This window comes from Mustela nigripes, chromosome 2 (assembly GCF_022355385.1).
Source record: "Mustela nigripes isolate SB6536 chromosome 2, MUSNIG.SB6536, whole genome shotgun sequence".
NCBI classification, from domain to species: Eukaryota; Metazoa; Chordata; class Mammalia; order Carnivora; family Mustelidae; genus Mustela; species Mustela nigripes.
In genome coordinates, this window is record NC_081558.1 from 27,907,081 (window position 1) to 27,931,746 (window position 24,666).

The 24,666-nt window shown below is 43.3% G+C and overlaps 1 protein-coding gene and 1 long non-coding RNA gene across 17 annotated transcripts in view; one reads left to right on the plus strand and one right to left on the minus strand.

The window, feature by feature from the left end:
* LOC132011463 (uncharacterized) overlaps positions 1 to 2,170 on the plus strand; it is a 169,558-nt gene extending 167,388 nt beyond the window's left edge. For both annotated transcript variants that reach the window (XR_009402382.1, XR_009402381.1), the window contains one exon: positions 1,591 to 2,170. This is a non-coding gene — a long non-coding RNA (uncharacterized LOC132011463). The remainder of the gene's footprint in view (positions 1 to 1,590) is intronic.
* The window catches only part of FHIT (fragile histidine triad diadenosine triphosphatase), a 1,435,937-nt gene that overhangs the window by 50,861 nt on the left and 1,360,410 nt on the right, over positions 1 to 24,666 (minus strand). The window lies entirely within an intron of this gene.

The following is a 24,666-nucleotide window of genomic DNA, read 5'->3' on the forward strand; positions in this document are numbered from 1 at the left end:
TAACAAGTCAGGAAATGACAGATGCTGGCGAGGATGCAGAGGAAGGGGAACCCTCTACACTGTTGGTGGAAAAGCAAGCTGGTGCAACCACTCTGGAAAACAGCATGAGGTTCCTCAAAGAGTTGAAAATAGAGCTACCCTACGACTCAGCAATTGCACTACTGGGTATTTACCGTGAAGATACAAATGTAGTGATCCGAAGGGGAACACGCACCTGAATGTTTATAGCAGTAATGTCCGCAATAGCCAAACTATGGAAAGAACCTAGATGTCCATCAACAGATGAATAGATGAAGAAGATTTGGTATATATATACACAATGGAATACTATGCAACCATCAAAAAACACAAAATCTTGCCATTTGCAATAACGTGGATGGAACTAGAGGGTATTATGCTGAGCAAAATAAGTCAATCAGAAAAAGACAATTATCATATGATCTCTCTGATATGAGGAATTTGAGAGGCAGGATGGGGATTCATGGGGGGAAGGGAGGGAAAAATGAAACAAGATGGGACCAGGCACGGATACAAAACACAAGAGACTCTAAATCTCAGGAAACAAACTGAGAGTTGCTGGAGGTGGGGGCAGGGGGAGGGAGAGGGTGGCTGGGAGATGGGCACTGGGGAGGGTATGTGCTATGGTGAGTACTGTGAATTGTGTAACACTAATGATTCACAGACCTGCACCCCTGAAACAAATAATACATTATATGTTAATTAAAAAAAAAAAACAAAACACATTATTTCTGTGGCTCCCAAATTTATTTCTAGCCTGGAACTCTCTAATGAGTTCCAACCCTGTGTATTCAACAGGTTCCCTGACGACTGTTCTTGCATGTGCAGCAAAAACCTCATAATTCTTATAACCAAAGGAAAACACATGACTTGTAGTTTCCCATCCTGTGCTAATCTTTCCAGTAAATATCACTAATCATCCTGCTGGTTATTCAAGCCAAATACCAGGAATTCTTAGTCTCTGAGCCCTCCTAGTCTACTCCATGAACAAAATCGGCCTGCTGGATTTTAAAGTCATCCTGTCAAAGCTGGCCACTTCTCTTCACCTCCACTGTACCATAATCTGTCATAAACCACTGTGATAACCTCCCAATTGGTCCCCTTGCTTGCCCCTCTGCCTTCTTTCAACCTGGCCTGGGGGATCTTTGGACAACTTAGATCATGGCGTTTCCTTCTCTAAGACTCTACAACCCTAATCTCATATAAGACCTCCAGGCTACTGCCTGCCTCTGTAACCACAGCTCCCTCTGCCTGTTCATCAATCCTCCAGGCCCACTGGCCTCCTGTCTATTTCCTGAGCATGTCAGGCTCATCTTAGACCCATGGCTTTTGCCATCACTATTTAATCTGCTTAGAAGACTCTCTGTCCTTAGGTTTCCCCAGACTTGCCTCTTATCCTTTAGTTATCAGCTGCGATGTTCTCTCCTCGGTGAAGCCTTTTCTGATACCTCTACCCAAATTCATTTGCTCCAGCACAAATACCTTTATTGTATTACCCTATTTTATTTCCTCTCACTCTCTGGGATGAGGCATATTTGTGTGTTTACTTGTTTTTGTCTGTCTTTCCCCCAGGAATAACCTCTTTGAAGACCGGGGTGTGAGCTGGCTTGTTCACCACAATATCCCCCAGTGCCCAGAACTTTAAAGGGGCTCAAGAACATTTGTTTAGTAAAGAATACCATGTGGCTAACCTAACAAGATGCAAACGGAGATGTTAAGATTGAAGACAGATGCTGCTCCTACCGTCGGCGGGGATGGAGGGCAGTTGAAGAACCAATGTGAAGGGAACTTCTAGAGACTGGGAGGAAGTCTAACACCTTTCCTCTGTTGAGTGACTGTTACCCATGAGACCCTAGGGCTACACACGTGAACAGACCACCATGGTCCCTGTCCTCATAGTGCTGGTGTTGTAGCACGTTGTTTAAACCCTCCATCCCCATTTTAGGATAGGGCATGGGGAAGCCTTTTTTTTTCTCTCTCTCTCTCTCTTTTTTTTTTTCTTTATGTAAAGGGCCAGATAGTAAGTATTTTATGCTCTGCAGGTTTGCGATTTGTGTCACAAATACTCAACTCTGCTGGTGTAGTGCAAAAGCCATCACAAATGGCACAACATCATGGCTATGTTCAAATAAAACCTTATTTACAAAAGCAAGCAATGGGTCTGGTTTAGCACATGGATAAAATTTGATAAACCTTGGCACAGGCTCTTCTTTGGTACATAGTTCTTCAGGCCTATCACACAGAAAAGTAGGCTTTGGAACAATCAGGGTCTCTTGTAGAAACATCTCCTCTGACACTCTCAGAAGACACTACATAGACCTGAGCAGTGGTCCTGTACTTCCTGTTAGTTTTCTGTACAGTCCACTGATCAACCAGCTTTTGTAAGAAACTCCATAATTATATGGAATGTACTTACCCTGATGAAGAATAACTGAGAATGGCTAAGGAGATGGTAGACTTGCCTCCACTGGGACAGGATGGGAGCCCCAGCATCATACCACTGTTGGAAAGGAGGAGGATGGGGACTTCTCCTTGGTTATACTGATCCCAGATTAAGGTAATAGCTTGGCATCACAATGACTTCAGTCAGGGAGGAAAGCTGTGTCCAAGTTTGCAGGTCTTCATAAAGCATTTGCCATTTAGCTGTTGGCTCATTAGCTTGGACATAACAAAGGATTTCTAGAAAGAAGATAGCATCATTGTGTGCTATTCTTGCTCTGGGGCACATTTGGCAACAACAGCTGAGATCAGAGAAGTAAATATTGTTCAGGGAAGAGGAATGGTTGCTCTGGACAGATACCAACAGCCAAGCAGCTGGAGACAACAGAATCAAACCTTCAGGTACATAAGCCATTTCTGGGCTATATGCACAGGTTGCCTTTGTGCTAGTTGTCTGCCTGGTTTCCAGGGAGCCTTCAATTAGGCTACTGAGCTGAGCTGATGTATACCTGTGCACTGCATCAGCTCCATTACCATTAACATAAATAAGCCTTTGTTACGGGGGAAGGCACAGAGAGTGTGGATGGTGGCTTCACTTCATGAAACATCCTTTTTTCAGAACACCAGTTTCTTCTGGATAGAAACTAGCTAAATTGCCCAAATAACATTAACATTAATACAAAACAATAGAAAGCCTCGATATTCTGAACTGGGGAGACTGGGTTAAACTTGCTTCAATTCCAAGAAAGCCTCAAATCAGCTTGCCTCTCCCTAGAGGACCACCTCCCTAATTCCTTTTCCTCTGCCTCTGTGTCAGCCACACCTGGGGCACACATTAGGGCACAACCCTCAACTCAGCCAGCACAGAACACATCTGTTCCGTTGCTTACTGTGCTCCCAGCACTTAGCAACGTTCAAATAAATATGTGAGGAATAAACTAAGATAGGGAAACTCCCATCCTGTCAGAGTACAAGAATTCTGAAATGCATGGTCATAGGGGTACATGGTGCCCATTTCTATAGGAAGAGGAATAAATTCACTTTCGTGGAAATACTCTAAGGCAGCGGGCAGGCTGTGCTAGGGCTTTTACCTGCCATGTCACTGAATGTCTTCAGCATCCCTGACAAGCAGGGATTTTTGACCAATATTTCACAGACCCTCTTACCATCTCCAATGGAGATAGCATCACTCACACAAATGCTACAGTGGGGATTCCCAGAGATAGACTAGATACGTAACATCTTTACCCAGCCTAGGATCTGATACATAAGTGTTTAGTAGATGGCAACTGTGGGATTACTATTGCTTGTCTTGTAACAGATTAAGAAATAGACATTGAGTGGGTTACAGGGATCAATCCAAGGTACAAAATGTGTCACAATTGGGATTTGGACCCAATGTATCTGGTTCTTTCTCTATTTACAGGAAGGAATAAGGAAAGTATACTGGTTCCATCTTCCTCTGTTCTTTGCCGCCTTAGCATGAGCCCCGGGAGGTTCAGAGTACTTCAAGATTGCTATAAATTCTACTCTGAGTGCTTCACAGAGGATCAGAAAATAGATTACATACCCACCTTACTTTCTACACTAGGTCTCTGTGATATGATATAAAGATAATTCTTTGTATAACAGAATACAGATCCCTTCCTCTAAAAAGTCCTTCCTGTACTGAATAGATGTTCTAATGTTGATTAAGGCAATTTCCACCTCATAGGTTAAGACACTTAAGGCTCTTCAAGGCATTTGCTGGGCTCCATTCTCTGGGTGCTGAGCAGAGCCTGACCTAGAGTGGTATGTGGCATGAACCCTTCCATGAGTCACCAACACACAGCCAAAGGTCTTCAAAATGTATGGGCATCCTTGGAAAATAGAGAAGCATTTCTAGGCATGTGATTAACAAGCCAGAAAGGCCATGGCGCCTGACAGAAAAGATGAGGCATTTCAGAAAGATAAGTCAAGATACATTTATGAGCTGAATGCATCCCTCAGCTTGCTTAGCTGTGCTACTTGGTTCATAAACCAGGGATTAAGTCCATTTTCATTTCAACTTTCTCTTTCACCTTTAAGCAACCCCTAAGGTTTCCAGAGAATTTTGCTTGACCTTTAGCTGAAGTTCAACCTCTACCAAGTTACCAATTTTGGATGGTCCCTGGGTGATCACTTAAGACAGATTTCACTATAATTCAAGGCAAGGATAATCCCTGGCCTAAAAGTTCACAAAGGAAGGATTCCCAGTGGTCTCAGGGATGGCAAAAGTTATGATTCAGTCCTGCTAATGAATTGGAGTGATATTCTCATTGTGTGTTATTGATCAGTGAAGTCAGTCTGGATGCATTGCTTGACATTGAGCCCAGGGTGTGTGTTTTTTTTTTTTTTTTTTTTTTTTTTTTTTTACCTTCATCTGCTCCCAAATGAGGATTCCCTCGGTGGACCCTTTAAGCTGAACTCCAGGAAGAAGCTATAGTCCATGGGAGGGGTCCTTTAGGAATTTTCATTTACTTCTGAAGTTATGATAGGAATGTTAAACCCATTAATGGACTTTGGTGGGATATCTTTACTACAAAGCACATATGCCTTAGAACTATCTCACACCAGCTTTCAGAGACTTCCAGCAACCCTCAGAGGAAATGTGGAGGTGAACAATGAAGAGAAAATCAGGCCTTTTCAATTTGCAGTGAAGAATGGGGCTATAGCTGTTTAGTTCTTACATATCCTGACTTGCAGTGAAGAATGGGGCTATAGTTGTTTAGTTCTTACATATCCTGACTTACTTTGTCTACCAGATCTGCCTGATTCCTAACTATATGAAAGTCTTTCAGTATGCCTATATATTTAATCAGTGGGGTTTTCCTCAAATTTTGGTTAATGTAGTCAGCTCCTGGATTATTGTGTGCCTATCATGAAGACAGAGTTGTTTTTGTCCATGGAAGTGAAAACAGAGCCCCAGTTTGCATGAAAGTCAATTCATTCCTATCTGCAGACTCTACATTGATTAAATAAAGAAAAATTCAATGTTCATCTCATTCATGAATCCGAACAGAGCGTCTGCATATGTCATTTCTCTAACTTCCCAAACGCTATTGAGAACATATCGGCCCCTCTCCCCTAGCTCAGTGGACTGGAAGCGTGTTCATTTTAGAGGAAGGTCTCATAGCTTTCTGCAAACAGTTCAATACCATGATGCTTCAGAGTCAGCTTCCTGCATTCTTTCTTATTGATTGGCATACCTCAGGCTATTAGGTTTATTAACTAAATGATAATTTTTTTAGGGGGGATGAGTGTACAAAGAGATAAATGTTTCACAAATAGACTCAAAGCTTGCAGGCAGAAGACATGCAGTGATTTACAAAGTATTTATCTTTCTGGCATTTTTCTCCCCTAGGAAAAAGTAATCATTGCTACCATCCTCTGAAAACAGAGATGCTTGTCTTCTGGGCAGGCTTGGAGACTAACCAAAGCAGTGTGACAATTCCTGGAATTTCAGCACACCTGCTGGGGTGCTGGACTGAGCCAACTCCTCCCGCAGAGGCACCTGATCTGCTTGGAGAGTCAGTCCCTGGCCTCTCCCTTCCTCCTGGGAGCCACTCCAGCATCCCTGGGTGTGTGAGAGTATGGAACTTGCTTTCAGCAGCTGCCTCTTCCAACTGGCTGCCTGGCCTTGGTCTGATCCCAGTCCTGGAAAACTCAGAGGAAGCAGCATTTTCACACCCTTGATCTCCATCCCTCCCCCAAAGCACCCACCTCTAATGCAAGTAATAGTTCCCGAGAGAAGCACCAGCCCCTCTAGAGCCTTCTTTCTTGTCCTCATGCAACATCCTCTGACACTGCCATTGCCCTGCTAGAGTTTCTCAAACTCAGGCACTTTTGACATTTTGGCGGGTCAGTTAATTGTCAGTTGTGGCGGGAGGTGGTTCTGTGCATTTTCGAAGGCTTAGCAGCCTCCTTGGTCTCTATCTACTTGATGTGACTAACACACTCCTCCTTACCACTTGTGAGTTCACAGATGTCTCCTTACATTGCCAAATGTCCCAGGGGTGTAAAATTACCCATTAAAACCAATGCCTTGTCACAGTGGGAACTAGTGGGAGAACCTGAGAACTTCCCCGAACTCATAAGGAACTCAAAGAGAACATCACTATCAACTCTCAGGCCTGGTTTGCAGACCTCACTGCTGAAGAATCTCAATGAACCAGTGACACCCCCCCCCCCAGGAAGGGGATCTGGGGGGACAGAAGGGATGAGCTGAGAGATTATGGATTCTTGGCCGAAGCTGGACTGACCTGGCGACCCCTGAATGTCTAGAGCCACATTATTTAGAAAACATTTCAAGTAAGCACTATGTCTTTCACCCCATCAATCAAAAAGTGTAGATTTTTTTTTTCTTCTCCCCCTCCCCACATTCACTCTTCCAGTTTTTGTCACTCTTTCTTATCCCTGGGTTCTTCCAAAGCCTCCCCGCAGGTCCTTTATCCAGGTTTGCTCTTCCCTGTCCAGCCCCGGCCTCTACTCTATGCAGGTGAGTGGGCTTTCTGAAATGCAAAGCAGACCATGCCAGCCAGCCAGCCATCTGCTGACTTCCCCGGCTTTCCAGCCTTTCAGGATAAAATCCAAACTCCTTAACGAGGCCTGCAAAGCCATGCACTTCATTACCTCTCCCAAGTGTTATGTGCAACCCCACGTCTCCACTCCCCTGGATCTTTGATAGGATACATTCCCCTGTAGGGTCACAGGTGGTTTTGGGTAGCAGCGAGTCATGACCGTAGAGAATGTAGAATCTCAGAGTGATTGTTTAATTTCAATATCCCTTTCTCCTATGTCCTCTCCAGGAGCCTGCTGAGTTTGGTGCTCCTTTGTCCTTCACACTGCTCTGAGGCTTGACAGTCTCCCATTCTGCACCAGAAAAGAACAGGCCTCAGGCTCAAACAACAGCATCCAGATGAAATTTAATAACACCATTTTCTTTTTCATCATATTTACTTTTGTAGTTGCCTTCTATTTATAGCACATTGTACTACTTTTCTGTTACAAGAATGATATAATCTTTCCTTTTTCCATGAATGTTTTCAGGTAGTTGAAAGGAGGTTGATTTGACAAAGCATCAATAACAGTAGAAGTGGTTCAGAGACATGGCAGAGGATGGGCTTAATGATTGATACATGGGGGAAAAAAGGAGTTCTCTGAATCTGTGCCCTGCTCTTTCATATCCCAGGCTCACCTGTCCCTGAAGACAGGCTAAGAACAGGGAGAAGGCAGGGGCGGGAGGAACTGGATTGTTCCTTGTAATGGTTCATGTGTCCTTTAGATTTGGATGTAGATGTCACTTCGTCAAAATCTGAATCAGTGTCCTTCCCTAGCACTCTGGACACCCCTCATAGGCTCTGGCATGACCCCTTTATGTCTGTCACATTCACAATGGTTTGCACAGTATCTGGTACAAAGCTTAGCAGAGACGAGATGCCAGATAAATGCCTCTTGGTTGGAAGAATGACATGGGGAGAAACACATAATCCTTTTCAGCTGGCTCTGGGCTTCAGCAAGAGAAAGGCAAAAGGATAGGACCCCAGATAATCCATGTCACTGGGGATGTTACCCACCTCCCTGGGTGACAGACATGGAAAACTTGATGATGTAAATTACTCGGGGTACAATTTCCATTTCCCCTTCCATTTTGACCATCAGAACTTGACCTCCACTGGCCACTGAAACACTCTTGTGGCTTGGCCCAGCTGGATCTAGTGCCCAACAGGGGAGCACAGCAAAGAATACAAAGAAAGCCACAAGACATAAGTTTGCCATGTCCCCAGTCTTTCTTTCTACTGGAGCTTTACCTTTACAAATTTGTAGCATTTGAAGGTATGTTTCCCTAGCCACTTCTGAACTGTAACAATTCCTTTTTTCCTACTGACAAAATCTGATACTTAGCCTGGAGCACTTTCTTGCCAAGGAGAGAACTGTGTCAGACTTGTGACGCATGATAAAATACTACAGTAATGTGGAATAATGCTTTGAAATGTTGCCAGGGTGAGCATGCATGCAGAATGAAGGAAATGGTTGCAAATACAAATGGTAGCTCTGTGGCTCATCTGTAACCTCCAAGTAGGAAAACTGAGACATTCTTTTCCCTCCTTTGCAATTTGCACAGCCTCTTGTTGGAAACTATGGAGATTACCCCACTGAAAGTAACTGCCATGTTTACTCCACGCACAATTTTTACTAATACAATATCCCCATGTAGCCATTAACCTTCTAGAGTTCCCCTGATACTCTGTAGTGCTGCTGTGAATGTCTCATTCAAGTAGTCATGTACCCAAAACCAAAAGCTTTACAGAAGGGTATGGAGGCCATTTGTGCAGTGCTGAAAATGATGTCTACTTTGTCCACCTTAGAAATCAAGATTGTGGGGCATCTGGGTGGCTCAGTGGGTTAACGCCTCTGCCTTCTGCTCAGGTTATGATCCCGGGGTCCTGGGATCGAGCCCCTCATCGGGCTCTCTGCTCATCAAGGAGCCTGCTTCCCTTCCTCTCTCTCTTCCTGCCTCTCTGCCTACTTGTGATCTCTGTCTGTCAAATAAATAAATAAAATCTTAAAAAAAAAAAAAAGAAATATTAAAAAAAAGAAAGAAATCAAGATTGTGTAACGGAATGGGATTCCGTCCTCACTATAACCCCCAACCCACCAACCCCACACATCATAGTGAATTCAATGGGGATTATCAGTGCATTGAGCTGCATTACTAGAAGAGCCACAACTGTAGGGTGTTTACTATATAGCAGACATTTCACCCTCTTTTAAGTAAATAACATGTTATATAATAAGTGGAATTATACTCATTTTGTTCTTGAGAAAAATGAGGCTCAGAAAGGATAATGTGTTCAAGGTCTCACAGACAAAAAGTGTCCCAGCCGGGATCGAGCCCCAGGTCTGTGTGATTCCAAAGCTTGATTCTTTTTTTTTTTTTTTTCCATGATGAACGATGTTGAACTAAAGCCAGCACCCTTCCGAACTAAAGCCAGCACCCTTCCTTCCATGAGTTGTGGTCAAACCTTCACTATCCGTGGGCTTTGAACATTATTTGTTGGCTCTCTTATACCCATCACTAACAAGATACATGAACCAATGGGTGGTTGCTTCCTCATGAAGAGCCAGTAGACGAATGAGAAGTTTTTCATGCACAAAAGGTGACCAAGCAGTAGAAGAAGAAAATTCAAGCCCATTTCAAAGGCCTCTTTATGAAAAGTGAAACCCCATTCTCCTTTTCTGCAAAGGGAAGCCATTCACTGCACATTGATTATTTCATTTATCCTAAGATAATCATAGTTCCCCAGCTGGGAACACATTTCTTTCCCTACCTCATGTGGTTGGCTGCCCGTTCCACCTTCAGATCTCAGCTCTAGGGCCACCTGCTCTGGGAAGCCTTGCCTGAACGCCTGACTTAGTAGTCTCCTTCATGAACGATGGACGCTTTCCTTCAGAGCACTTCTCTGCTTTGGTCCCTATTGGCTCGGACGGATCAGTGCCTGGGTCTCCCGTTAGACTCATGCTTGTGTCCCTGGCACTCAGCGCTGGGCCTGACTCAGGCGAGCCTCTCAAAACCTATCCGTGGAAGAACTGGCACCGTGACCTGCTAAGCAAGTCCGCATTCCTTTGTTGAGGAGATGCTAGAAGGGGGACGGTGAGCGAATATACAATGAGGTCACAAGGCTAGATCTCTTCTCTGTTCACCAAGTAACGTCTCAGATTCATGTGCTTGGCTGAGTTAATTTTTATGTTTTTTTCCCTCATCTCCAAACAGCAAGTCATCTTGCAGATCAATGCCTGAGACTAAAGAGACTTATGGAATGTTAAGATTATGCACATAAATGTACCAACTATGACAGCCACACTAAGAAGAATAGTAATATTGTGCCGAGCGATAGTTTATCAACCTTTGCCACTTACAAAATTCACAGCCAATTTAATTAAAAATATAACAGCTCTGAAAGCTGCTAAAATGAGTACGACAACAATCAATCATTTTGTAATAGTGTTGAAGATCCATTAGGGACGTTGCACTGGATGCCAACTATTTTTAAGCCCAGATAGTAGGGGCATTTCATTTTGCACAATTAATGTCACTGTATTAAAATATTGACTATCTATAAAGAAGAAAATACCAAACATCTTTATAACCCACATTTTTTATGGGCAAAACTTGCTTAGAAAGGTGCTTTGAATTTATTTGTTATAAGCTGCACATTTCACATTCAGAAAATTAAAATGGTTTCTACTGACTAACTCATTTAATCATTTAGTTGATTTAATGAAAAACACTATGCATTTTTCTCTTTCTGTTGCTAAGATTAATACTTTCTGTTCATTAGCAATCAAATATTGCAGGAAGGTTTACATCTTATTCTCACTTAACTCACTGCCTTTTATTTCAAAAAATCCTAATAGAATTTAAATGGTATCTTTTAAATCACTTGGAAATTTTTCTCTTAGTAACTCACTTTGTCTTGTGGAAGACACAGCGCTCACTGTGACACTGAGACATTCATCCTCAACTTCCTTTTCCAGTCTCTCTTTTTGAGGGGGAAGGGCAAAGCATATATACATAAGGGAGTGGAGACTTCAGATAAAAATTATGAATGTAGCTTCCAGTGCCTCCAATTCATTTAATACATCAGCAACATTGCAGCATCCCTTAAGATTCTGATTAGAAGGGCCCTTTGATTTATTCGTGGGGTTTTATGAGCTACCTGGGAGAATGAACCCATTAAAAATGTTAACCATAAGCATCTGGCTTTCATTTAATAAAGAATCAAAGCCACTGGGCACAAGTAAATGGACACAAACACAGCACCCTTCTGCTGTCACTCATGGAGGCTCCCACTGTAAATGCCACTTCCTCCCAGCAGTGCCCTCTGCAGGCATGGCCTCATCTCTGCTCTCCACTGTGATTTTCAGGTATATATAAATGGGCAGTTGAATTCCACTTGAAATACCTCCAAAAAAAGAAAGAAAGAAAGAAAGAGAAAGAAAAAGAAAAAAAGAAAAGAACAGAAATACCTCCAAGGGCAGATACTACAATGTAATCATTTTTATGACCAGGAGAGTTATAAAGGAGTATAATCTATTTAAATTACTGAATAATAGAATCGGTAGTTTAAAAGAATGGTGCCAAGTTTTCCATTGCTTCTGTGCCCCAAAATATTTGTTAACCCCCAAATGCTTGATAGGAGGAAATAACAAAAGGTAGACGATGATGTTTTGTTCTGAGTGTAGATAGAGCAGGGTGAAGGACCCTGCGTGCCTGGGTGTAAAAATATAAACACTGAATCAGAAATGCTAAGACAGTGTGCCCTCAGATCCAGCGCGCCTGGATCAACTCCACCATTAGACTTTTCAGTTACGTGAATAAAACTTCTTCCTTTCAAGCAGTTTGACTGCTGACCATGGCTTCTTGAGAGCAGGGGCTGACTCACTTCTGTATCCCCGGAACGTGGATCCTGCCTCAGTAAAAGCCTGTTGAATGACAAACCGACATACTTCTTCGGGCAAGGACATTTCCAGGTGTTCGGGGAGTAAGACTATCCTTAAAAGCTCTTTCACAGGGCTTTGTACCTTTTGGATCAAACTCTCATAAAAGAAGGAAGAGATAATACAGGCGCTCTGGATGTGGAGGTGTCAAGGTCAATTTTAAGAGAAAGTATAAGGCGCTCGGCCAGATAAGGAGGCTCTTACAGCAGCTTACAATAAGGCAGTGGGAAGTGTGCAGGCACACAATGGATTTCACATTTCTGCAATCCTACAGTGACTAGGTCTTAATCATTATGACAGTATGTCTGCGGCAAATGGAATTAACAATCCCACATGCTTTGGAAATGTTAAATTGTTAATAAGCCCCTTAGAGCTTTGCTGCTTCTTTGAACTCCACGACCGGTTTTGGGCCACAGACAAGTGTATTAAACCATCTCGATTTGAGCTGGTAATTGAGGGCCTCTCGAAGTCTGCCCAGAAGAGAAGAATTTCCACTGTGAGGAGGAACAGATGGTGCCGACGTCTGATTTTCATTTTTAAATCTAAGGCCTGGCCGTATCTGGTGAAACTATTCAAGAAAAACGTAGTTTTCCAACTATTTGAAAGGTGAAGTTTCCAGGTACACCCTCGTTGTGATCCAAAAATCTGTACTTGCGTTAAGCTTAAGAATCATCTGTACCTGAGTTTAAATCATGGATTTGCTACTTTTTTTTTTGGCTGGAAGACTTTGAACAGATAACTTAATATCCATGAGCCCTTGTGTTCTCATGGATAAAACCAGACTAGACAACCCCCTTGCAGGCATTTTGTGAAGATTAAATCAGATCACTGATGTTAAATGCTTAGCAAGAATGTGGCGCATACTGCGAGCTCAGTATACATTAGCTATGAATGTGATGACAATGACCATGACCACTGCAAGCTTTTAAGTCAAATACTACCATACTGAATGCCTTATTTGCCATGAATTAACATCTCGAATATATTTGTCCACCTGTCATCACTTCCTCCATATATTGCTCATACTAGAATCATGTCAAATTCTCTTTCCTTTATTTCAGAGTCTCTATCCTTTTTGTTTTTCTAGGTCTGAAGTCCCATGAAAATGTGATGGAGTCTGAGAGAGGAGCTCCTCTCTCAAGCTCTGATAGCATGCCAGGTCTTCTACAGGACAGCCCCCCATTCCTTTTTACCACCACACTGGGATTGCCCACTGATTGCCCTTTCTAGAATCTTCCTGATTAATCATAAAGGAGGCTCAGGGAGGTCAGGGACTGCATCTGCCCAGATCACCATTTTATTTCTCTTGCTTAGCTCAGTGTCTGGCAGATAATAGGTGTTCAATATTTACTGAATAAATAAATGAAAATCATAAAGCTTTCCCCTGGCCCCTTAAATATTTCACCTATTTTGCAACTTTTGCATCCCATTTAAGGGTCTATCTGGGGACTCCAGAGTAAGAACCTCTATTTTAGATGATCATTAAAAACAAAGTAGGAAAATTTGCAGGTCAAATAAAGAAGCAGCCTTTCTTCAATGCAAGCCAGAAAGAATGCGCAGATCAAGTATGGGTCTCAAGAGATGAAGGGCAAAGTTGGTGTTGACATTGTGTTATAGATGAAGGAAAGCTTTGTCCAAGTCCCTCATATGCCTTAGATGATTATGAGAGCTAACTAAGCCTTTCCCATGGTCACATGGCTAGTGGCAGAGAGAACCCAAGTCTCCCACCTTCTGGACCTGTACCCCCTAATCCCTCACCTCACCCCTCCCATGCTGTCTGCCAGAAGACCAGTGGTTGCAAGAATTTAGCGAAGGCTTCCTTCAGAGCATGGCCAAAGGATAATTCAAGATAATATAGAATGGACATGACCTTGGTGAAATTAGGGGACAGGTCTTACCAAGAAAGATTTGATTCAAGTGGGTAAAACATCTGGGGTGAAGTTACTGCCTTGCTGCCTCAATCCAAACAGGAAACCATTCTCTCTGTTTATCCTTAGTGGGGGCGTAACTTCAGAGGGAAAAAGACCTGGTGCCCGAGAGCATGCCCAGTGAAGGCAGCAATCCTCTTGTGTTCCCCATACAGGTTCTGCAGAGCCCTTGGGCTAGTCCCCCACACAATCCCCCAGAGCGAGGCAGATACAGCCCACAGCACTTCCCAACCACATTTCACATTAACATGAACCCTTGATGAGCCTCTTAGCATGGGACACAGTTTTGGAATCCATTAATCTCACCATCACATATACAAGATGTTCCGGATAAGCTCAGCCAGAGATCTGTGTTGTTGTTGTTGTTGTTGTTGTTGTTGTTGTTTTTAAACCAGGAAAAAAAAGAAGCTCACACTCCCTGTCATGCCAGATGCTCTATCAGATAAATATCACACACAGTTTTTTAGAGAAATATTATGTGATTTGAGAACATCTGCAATTCTCTAGAACATACTGTTGTTAGAAGCTGACTGAAACTACATATCACACATCAGACTTTCCTTCAAAGGTCTTGCACTAAAGTTTCCCATTACAGCACAAATGGCTCCTTCAGAAACAGTATCAGACAGAATTAAAAATGTGCCAGCTCATTAGCATTGCCACAACTCGATTTCAGAGGCACGCATGTTATCAATGACCGAGCTCCTTCCTGTTGCAGAAATGACAAGCGCAGAAGAGATCTCCCCAGTTTCTACTTTGGTTTGCTGTGGGTGTTATACTTTTGAGATATCACTTGTCCTTACATTAATTCGAGTAGCCACCACTATTTACAGGGGGGCGGAGGGAACTTTGTACACATGACCTCCTCCAATGCCTTCCAGAGTCCTATGAGACAGCTCCTATTTTCCTGCATGGTGGGGCACTGAGGCCTGGTCCCCTTGTGGTGTGGGTGGGGGAGCATTTGCTGTGTGCTAGGCCCTCTGCTGTATATGTCATTTATATCTCATTTCAACCCACCAAACCCCTTGATGTCAGTGTCATCATCACCCCTGAGGACAGGTGAAGAAACTGTGACAGGTCTCCAGCTCAGCCCTGGTTTATTCCAAAACTCATGCACACGGTTTCATTTGACAGTATGTGGGGGGCTCCGTATTTTGTGGGGGAGTGAGGTCTATGTAGCTCCATCTCCGGGACTCCACCCTCCCTACCTGGATGACCTTGGGTAAGTGCTAGTTAATCCTTCTGAGGCCAAGTTTCCTCATCTGTAAAATGGCATAATAATAGCCACGACCTCAGAAGGTTGAGAGAATGCAATGCCAGGTACTTAGCACAGTGTCTGGCACATAGTAATTACTCAGCAAATTCTTAGTATTGCTAAGGATAATCCTAATCACAGGTCGTCTTACCTTTATAGAAAATAATGCTACTTTAGAAAGTATACAGGGGTTAAAGTAAACCAAAAAAGTACACTGAGGGTGAATTTAATTGCATATTAAGGACTAAGGTCAAATAGAGGCTGTCACCAAACTGAACAGAGCTACATTCAGTCAGAAATGGTGGGTGAAGGCCCCACTCTTCCTTGGCGCTTTCTGTGAAGGTGGCGGCCATCTCCTACCCAGCATCATGGCCACCCTCAGACCTCTGGTGAGGTCCAAGATTGTTCAAAAGAGAACTGAGAGGTTCATCTGGCAACGGTCAGACCAAGGGGTCAAAATTAAGCATAACTGGCAGAAACCCAGAGGTAGGGACAACAGGATATGCAGAAGATTCAAGAGGCAGTTCTGATGCCCAACACTGGTTATGGGAGCAATAAGAAACCAAAGCACATGCTGCCCAGGGCTTCCAGAGGTTCCTAGTCCACACATTAAGGAGCTTGAAGTGCTACTGATGTGCAACAAATATTACTGTGCGGAGAATGCTCAAAAGTGTCTCCTTTGAGAACCACGGAGCCCATGGAAGAGCAGACCAGCTGGCCATCAGAGGCACCGATCCCAATGCCAAGCTGTGCAGCAAAGAAAACGAACAGAGAGGCAGCTTCTGTGCACATCACAGTTGTGTTAATAAGACCATTAAACTACTGTTTGGCTAAATAAATAAAGGCAGCTGAAGGGAAAGCCTTCTCTTTTTAGTTCCAACGGGCTTATCTACCTATCTCCTTTCTGGAAGTTGTGCATTGTTCGAGTGTTTGTATGGCACACAATGAGCTTGTCTTCATTTCTGTCTCTATCAGAATCTCTCCTGAGTGTCCTGCCCTGGGCTCCTTCTATATGTTCTAGTCCATGGCTGCAGGGCGGAGGTGGGAATGGGGAGGGTAGAGTACGAGTCTGCACACATTCAAGACAAAATTTTGTTTAGTGATTGGGTAGATGTTGCTGTGGGAGCCGGACATGGTGTCTTCACTCTGTGCTCAACACACACTGTGTTGAGTTCCTCTGTACTCAATGTTCTCTTATGAGTGTCCAATAAAAGGAGACTAAAATCCAAATCCCTTACCTGGTATTGCATGATTTGGCACCAGTCTACCTCTTTCTTTTCCCCACCAAGATCCATTCTCAAGTATCTCTTGAACACATGGGGCTCCTTCCATCCCCAAACTTTTACCCCAGCTCCTCTCCCTCTGTTTCTGTTTGACTTCTGTTCCCAGGCTCCTCAGCACGGCTCCTTCTCCTACTGACTCTAGGCTCTGACTCAGTCTTCCAAGAGAACTTCCCTGCGCTTCCCAAGCCACTGCGTTTCTCTCTAAACTTTTCCTCACAGTATCCATTGCTACCTAAAATCATTTTATGTATTTGTGAGTTTATTATCTGTCTCCACCAAAATGGAAATTCCTTGAAGGCAGAGACCATGCCTGCTTTGCTCATTGCTGATTATCTTGTGACTGACATGTCGGAAGTGCTCGATAAATGGTTGTAGAATTGAAGAATGAAAGCCCGACAGAATAGTCAATAGACCAGGAGTCAGGAGCTGTGTCTTCTAATTCTCATTTATTCCCCATCACCAGCCATATGCCCTGATTTAGTCCCACCCTTATGTGTCTTGGCTCTTTGTCTGCTAACTAGGACTGACCATGCTTATCCTTCTCTTACAGAACTTCCTTGATGAGGAAATGAGATTCATATGTATGTATCTATGAAAATACTTTATAAATTGTGACTATTGAGGATTCAAAATAGGTTTCAATTCCCATGTCAGCTCCAGACAGGAAGGTCTGAAGCACAGGCCTCAGATAGATCCCCAGACTGCATTGTTTTAACTGAGGAAGGGTACAGCAATCATTTAGTGATGTCTGCCCTGGAACAGGGAGAGGGCATTAGGGGGCTGGCGAGTCACTTATTTGCTAGCTTATATTTAATATCACTGTAAAAATTCTAATTTTTTTTTTTTTAAATCATCACAAGAGAGAAGCATCAAGAGAGGCAGAAAAGCAAAACTAGGAGCTTCCCATGTACAGCAGTGTCACTTGCTCATCACACATCAGCGTTTTGATCTGAAAAACTTCCTAAACAGTGAAAGGCAAATGTATTCAGTGAAGCTACAGTATCACTGGTATTTCTTTTTGGCTAAACCATGTGCGTTACGTATAAAGGAGGTGCAGCCCAGGGATCTCCATTTTTACCCATTACTAAGTGACCATGGCACTCTCTGTGACACCGCTGTTACATAATTTTGAAGGTGGTGAGACAAATTTTAATTCATTTAATAATTAGGTCAATAAAAACCACTATAGCTGAGAGCTCCATTAAAAGTCCATAATGTTACCTTAATGGGGGAAAAACTAATATAGTTTTGTTGGAATTTTTCCATGAAATTAATATTAGACTATTTTAGTGGGCGTCTTAAATAGCTTAAATAGACATTTTTATTAACAGAACTAATCATGGAATTAAAACAAATGAAAATTGTTACATTTGCAATGATAAAGTACCCACGTTCATGGGATTTTTATCAGGCCTGTTCCTAGGAAGAACATTTACTATCACAAGAACAGTAAGTTAAACTTGCGCGGACGGCTGCTCACAGCCCTTCAGGGGCTGCCAACCCATGTTCTGGTTACTTCTGCTTCTTGAAATCTATGCTGGCAAACATTCCAGAGCCATAGGCTCCTCCAGATCAAAAGGCTTCTCTTAAGTCCTCTCTTTGGTTTCTAAGACTAACTCCCCATAGGAGGTTAAGAGCTGGGACATATACAATGGTTCAGAAAGACCCAAGACATGGAAAGGGTTGTGCTTACACTGCCCAGAGATGTTTGACCACCTCTATGTCATTAGCTTAGTCACTAAAGGTAGACATTAAGATGAACTAAAGTTGATTCAAATATAGGGTTATGTGGTTTGGGTAAATTTTGACCAGGACAGCAAGATTGGGGGAGGAGAAAGATTAAGCCACAGGCTCACTTTCTGGCCACATGAAACCTATGATTCTGGGAATTATTCAAACATGTGAGTCCCTTTATATGGCCACATCATTGCTACTTAGCTACTAGCAACTACTTCCATATTCAAGTGTATCAGATAAGGACTCAGGGTGATCAATATTGACCAAAGGCCAAGGCTATAGATGTGTCTAACAACATAATACATGAACAGGACATTTTCTGATACACACAAAGAGGTAGTGGCGGGAGTAGGCGAGGGCCTGCAAACAGCAGGGGACTTTAGAATGGGAAACCCTGCATTTCATTCCAGCTCTTCTGCTGCCAACAGCATTATCATGGGCAACTCAGCTCACCTCTCTACTATTCAGTTTCAGCATGAGGAAATGGGGATTGGTGGAATCCATGGTCATTGGGATATTTGAAAAGAGACTGCACGTAAGACTATCTAGTCCTGTGGCTGACAGACAGTAAGGGCTATTCTTGGGCATCTGGGCAGACTCAAGGTCTTAATTCCCAGGACATATTTCAGATATGAACGGGAGGCCTTGTCTAAGCCTCAGCTACACTATACTGTGCTCCCAGAAAGGGTTATGCATAGCCTGCCATCCCAAATCTAAATACCAGAGGGAAGATACACGTCTTCACCTCTTACTCCACTTTCCTTCCCTGGGATGATTCCCACGGATTACAAACACTAGGAAACCTATGGAAATACTTCAACTTAACTCGATTCTAAACGTGTCTGCTGGGAAATGTCATTCTACTGTAAAAGAGGCCTCCTTTGAAGGCACACGTAGGGGCTGATATGTGCGACATTTGCAACTAATTGGCATTTCAGGTGACACGGCAGGTCTTAGGAACAGGGAGGCTCAGGCAAAAATGAAGAAACACATTTGATCTTCCTGACTTCTAATCAAGGGTTGGTGTCTGAGAAGGCTTAGGCAGGTCATATCGGTGACGGTTATAAAGCCATGCAAAATGGAGGAAAAAAAATAACCTTAAGAAAAAAAAATTTACTAATGGCAGAAGACATGCAATTTCTTTCTCAAGGCCTGTGATCTTCCAGCAGATGGGGATCATCTGCATGGGTTATTCTGTGCCTGGGAAGTAGAAGGGAAAACGTGGAAATCACAACAATTTAAAGTTGTTACTTAGGATTCATGATAGGAAACCAGTAGGGACACTTTGGTCTAAAATAAACAAATTCAGCATTTAAAAAAAAAAAAAAAAAGTAGCCAAAAAGTCCTATAAAAGAACATCCTGAAATCATCCAATGAACTTTATTTTGGAGGGGAATATTGGAGGAGAAAAGACACTTTCTGCAACTTCTTTCATTTAGTTTGTGATATTATTGGGCATTAACTGGAGATTCACTATTCCTGTGGCAAGTACTTACTTTTGCTAAAATTACCAAATATTCTCTGGAACAGAGAATCTTATCAGAAAATTGATCTTTAATACATAAAGGCATCTTGCAAGAAAAAAGTCCCTTTGGGGGGATTTTTTTTAAATGGTTCACTGCAGGCCTTTCACGGTCTCATGGAAATTTGTAGATTGCTCAGATATTGTTTCCATAGGAAGAGGGAAAGGGGAACAAAGAGAGACATAATACTTGTGACTATCGACGCTACTACCATTTTCCAGTTTATTCAGTGAGGGCAGCAGAGGTTAATAACAAGGAAGTAAAAACCATTCAGGAATACAAAATTATTTACAAAAATCAGTTTGTGCATTGCCTTTTTTCCCTGTGACTCTGACAATTGCCAAGGACTGTAAGTGTACTTGCTCAGTACTATTTAAATTAAATTATCAAATGCAAATGCTAAATATGAACCTCTCAGCAAAGCACTAGATTAGAACACCACATCCCCTATTCAGACTCAAAGCTGATTACTGGTTCTGGAGCTATAAACATGTCAGACAATAATTTAATTGCTTTGCAGGTAGAGGAATATGCAATATTCTTATTCTCATTCTGGAACTCAATGCGACTCTTTAATACAACATAATGATCATAAACATACACAAAGTCCTCACTTGACACCTGCTTTATGGTTTAAAAAAAAAAAAAAAAAAAAGGGAGCTACAGCAAATTCCAGCAAAGCTCAAGGAACTAGGCAGTGCCAGATTTTTTAATCACCAAGCAAAATGGGTTTCTCACCACGTGGTCCAGGGTTTTACTCTGGTTCATGGAGCTAAAGAAGGGTTTTCAAAATGGGTTTAAATCTATAATGAATTTCAGGTGCAAAGGACCACCTTCTAACAGCTAATTTGCTTCCTGCCTTCAGCAGAGCTGTTAACCAGAGGCAGCCAACATGTGCGCCCCTTTCTTGGGCCAGCGGTGAACACAGATGTCACAATCAATACTCATTAACTACAGGATCAGGATCAGAGGAATACTCAGGAAGAGAGAGAGGGTCTAAAATGTAACTAGAAGGACTCTGAGCATTCAGGAGCCTTCCAGTTGCTGAGTGTTAAACCAAACCCAGAAAGGAGCGGAGCAGCTGGGGAGAGAGGTAGGGAGGAGAGGGACTAACATTTGGTGACTTCTCCGTCTTAGAGCTCTCCATGCATCAGCCCGCGCGACATTCCCAAGGCTCCCGGGAGGCTGGCAGAACTGTCCACATCTGCCGCTGAAGAAACAGAGGCTCCGAGTGGCTCACCCACTATCCTTCAGTCATAAATGGTCACAAACAGGCCTAAATCAAGACACCATATCATTTCCCCCTTCCCAGTTCACCACAAGAGGTGTCGGACATTTCTTTGCAAACTGGGGATGAACAGGAGACTTTGAAGTCTGGGGTCCGACTTGATTACTAGACTCCCCGTAAATGCTCTACAGAAATCACTCTAAGGAGTTGCGCAATTGTCCCTACTCATCTGTACCCACTGCTCCGCTAACTCCTCTGGTCTAACACTCCACGAGCCCCACGTATCAGGCCCTGCGTTACCTCTGTGCTTCTCCCCACAGCAACCGTGTCATCTTGAGGAAACACCAGGCCTTCTACTTCTATGAGGCTGTTTTAAATGATTCACACCCAATGGAGTCACGGTAAATGTAAATGTTTGCCATTTTTTTGTACTTTACTACTTTTTAACAATTTCTTATGATGAAGATATTATACATTTTTTTTTTAAATCAAGAATGATTTTTTTGGCAGGAGGTTGGATGCAAATATAAATCCACCAATATATTAAGCATGGTTAAATCTGGGTGGTAAGAACACAGATGATGTTTTGTACGTTTCTTTGTATGTTTCTGAATGTTTAGTTTCCATAAATAAGTGAAAATGTAATCTTTAAAAAAAGAAAAGAAACTAGCGGCCCTTCACCAGTGCTACAGTAAGAGCAGAATAAAGTTCAAACTTCTTCTTAAATCATAGGAAGAACCCATGCTTATTATACTCTGTATCGATGCCAAGTCCAACACCTGCCATTTTCTGTGCATGACCCCATCACTCCGTCCGACAATTCCAGCCGGTGGATGTCACCATTGTCACTGCACAGATGAGTCGAGTGAGGTTTCAAGTGGGTTAATGACCTGCATGAGGTCACTGGAGCATCTGGCCTCCACCAAACTCTCTGGCCTAAAGTCATCCGTGGGTCCCCTGACCCTTGCTCATGCCCTGGGCTCCAGCGACCAGAGTCCTTGCCCTATTTCTGAGCACAAGCTCCACGTCCTCAAGTCTGTAACTCTGCCTACTCCCTGTCCTCCACTCAGGAAGCCCTTGTCCCACTTCCAACCATCCTCCCAAGGCCACATCAAAGACTGCTTCTTCCACAAGTTTCTCAGAGACGCCTGGCTGCGAGTCACCTCTTTCTTTCCCACATTTTCCTTAGTATGTACCAGAGTTGGCCAGATAGCAGACCCCCAGGCCAGCTCAGGCCCTCTGAATGCTTTGGTGGCATGGTATGTTCAATGTTGTCAAGACTCGCAGATTCAGAGATTTCACACAAAATGTTCTATATGCCTCGTCGCCCTGGCCCTCCTTTCCTGCTTGGCAATAATTAAGCATAGCCAAGGAACCACTGCTCTCTTCAGACAGGAAAAGCCCTTGCTCAGGTCCTCATAAGCCTTCTTTTTAACCCCACTTCCTACCCTTGCTGCCTTTTCCCCCACTCTCTGCTACTGTCTGGCCCCCATGGACATGGATGTTTGAGATCATTGATCAGTGTTGGCCTCTGACTGTTATGGTAGAGCTACTTCATCTCTGTCTTACAGATACAAACCCCTTACATGTTTGGTGTTCCCTCCCTCTCACTGCTCAGCACAAATAGGTGCTCCGTGTGGGCCAGAAAACAGTGAAGTCACTGTGGCTGTGAGCCCAGGGAGGAGATGGTGATGATTATGCTGATACGGAGGAGGAGGAAGAGGATAGCCTCCTGGCTTAGAAACAGTAACAGATTCAAAAGAATCTCTCCTCTGCAATTATGGCTCTAATTTGTTTCTTTTACTACTTTCCATACTGAACTATAGTAATCTGGGTATACCAGTTACACATTCTATTAGACTGTGCCCTCCTTACGACATGCTAGGTGCAGTACTCACCCAGCAACACCCCAGCCCAGCCTGGCAGCAGGGCTCACCCAATACCATCTCAAAGATCACAAACCCTGACCCTGAAACCCACCATTTATGTTGAAAGCCAACCAAACTCATGTCCTTTCCTCGCACTCATTAAATTAAAAGCTTAATACATGAATGATCTGAACGAGAGTCAAGAGTTTGAGATAGTTCACATCCCAGTTCATAGATAGGGGTGAGATATATTTTCCCCAAGTCGCAGGGAGAGAAAGCAGACTAAGGAGTGAGGACCTGAAAGCCATGCACAGGGCCAGGCAAGGTTTCCATGTTCGTGTCACCTCATGGTCCTCATTAGGGATGCTGCTCCTCTTCCGGGCCAGCTGTAGAGCCTGCATTGATGGGAGACCCGTGAGCTGGCTCCCGCTGAATTCACAGTCCTTGCTGTTTTGGCAGCAAGTGCAGGTCTCATTAGAGTGTGAGGACACGCAAATGCAGAGGGCCCTATTTTAAGAAAACACTTTGCATATGAACAAAGGTAGAAGGATGTCAGGCTTTTAAAGAGAATCTCCATCCCACTCATCACTTAGCAAAGTTATCCGGAGATTCTGCTAAGTAAAGAAGTTCTTGACCTTTTCAAGCTATCAAAGGTGACCCAACCAAGCAAAGGGGTTTTGTTCCCCCAATTTCTTTTTCTCGGTTGCCTTGGACAACCAAGCCTGAACAAAACAGCCTCAGGGAGACTGCCATGTAATAACTCCCTATTCGCTTCAGCAAGGGGCATCTCAAAGGAAGGATTTTTTAAAAGAAGAAACATTATCAGAATGAAAGGAGGCACAAGAAATCTGACAATCCAGGGCACACAGATTCTGAATAGGGATAAACGCACGCAGGGACTGATTTTCAGAGCTAGGTCTTCAAGCATTTTTAAGTAGCAGCTTGGCATCAGGCAAGATAAGAATTTTCTTCACTGATGAGGCTTTATGAAATAGCTTGTTTCCTTGAGCAGGAGCCGGGCCTCAAAGACATCTCACGAAGTTACTGGTCACATCTATCTGTATCTCAAGTTCTTTTGGGGAGAGAAGGAAATCATAGAACCCACAGGATGGGCTCAGAGGTTCTCGTGCTCTTAAATCCAAGCGGGGACTCCTATGGCTTGGTCAAGTTTGAAACTATTTGACATGTCCCACATTTTAGACTCCGTAGACTTTTAGGGTCAATATCTGTTTGCTTTCTTATCCCCCAATCTGGGCTTTTCCTTAAGGAAGATGACACCACCGTCTCTTGGTCCCAAGGAGCTCCTCCTTGTTGAGCCTTCCAGGAACTGGTAAGGTGATGTCCTAATCTAGAAAGGTTGGAGTGAACTGCCAAGGTCAGCTGTACTCTAAGTTTTTGGGAAAACCATTTTTTTTCTCTCTCCCAGGTTGGTGGACTCCCTCCGGGCCAGTATTTCCTTACTCTTAGAGTGATCTACTCTTAGAGGATGGTGTAGGCCTACAGGAAGGGAGGCAAGGAGCTAAGGAAACCATTCTGTGCTCTTTGTTTTCTATCTGTAGTGAAGCAAGAGCCCTCTTCTGTCTAGCTTAGAGCAGTGGAAATCTGCATGGGGCATGAAATCTAAGACTGAGAGAGCCCTTTCGTGCGAGTGCCTGTTCTATAGGCACTTAGCTCTTCAGAACTTGTGGAGAGAGAGATGAGGGCTGGTGAAGCATTGGAATGGGATTTGGCTGATTCTGACCCCCAGCTTTTCTATTTCCGACAGGAATATTAAAAGTGATTTGATGCAATTCATTTTACAGATGAAACAGAGGGATCCAAAGTTGGGGAGAAGACCCGTCCAATGCCACAGAATTTGCACTTTCCTT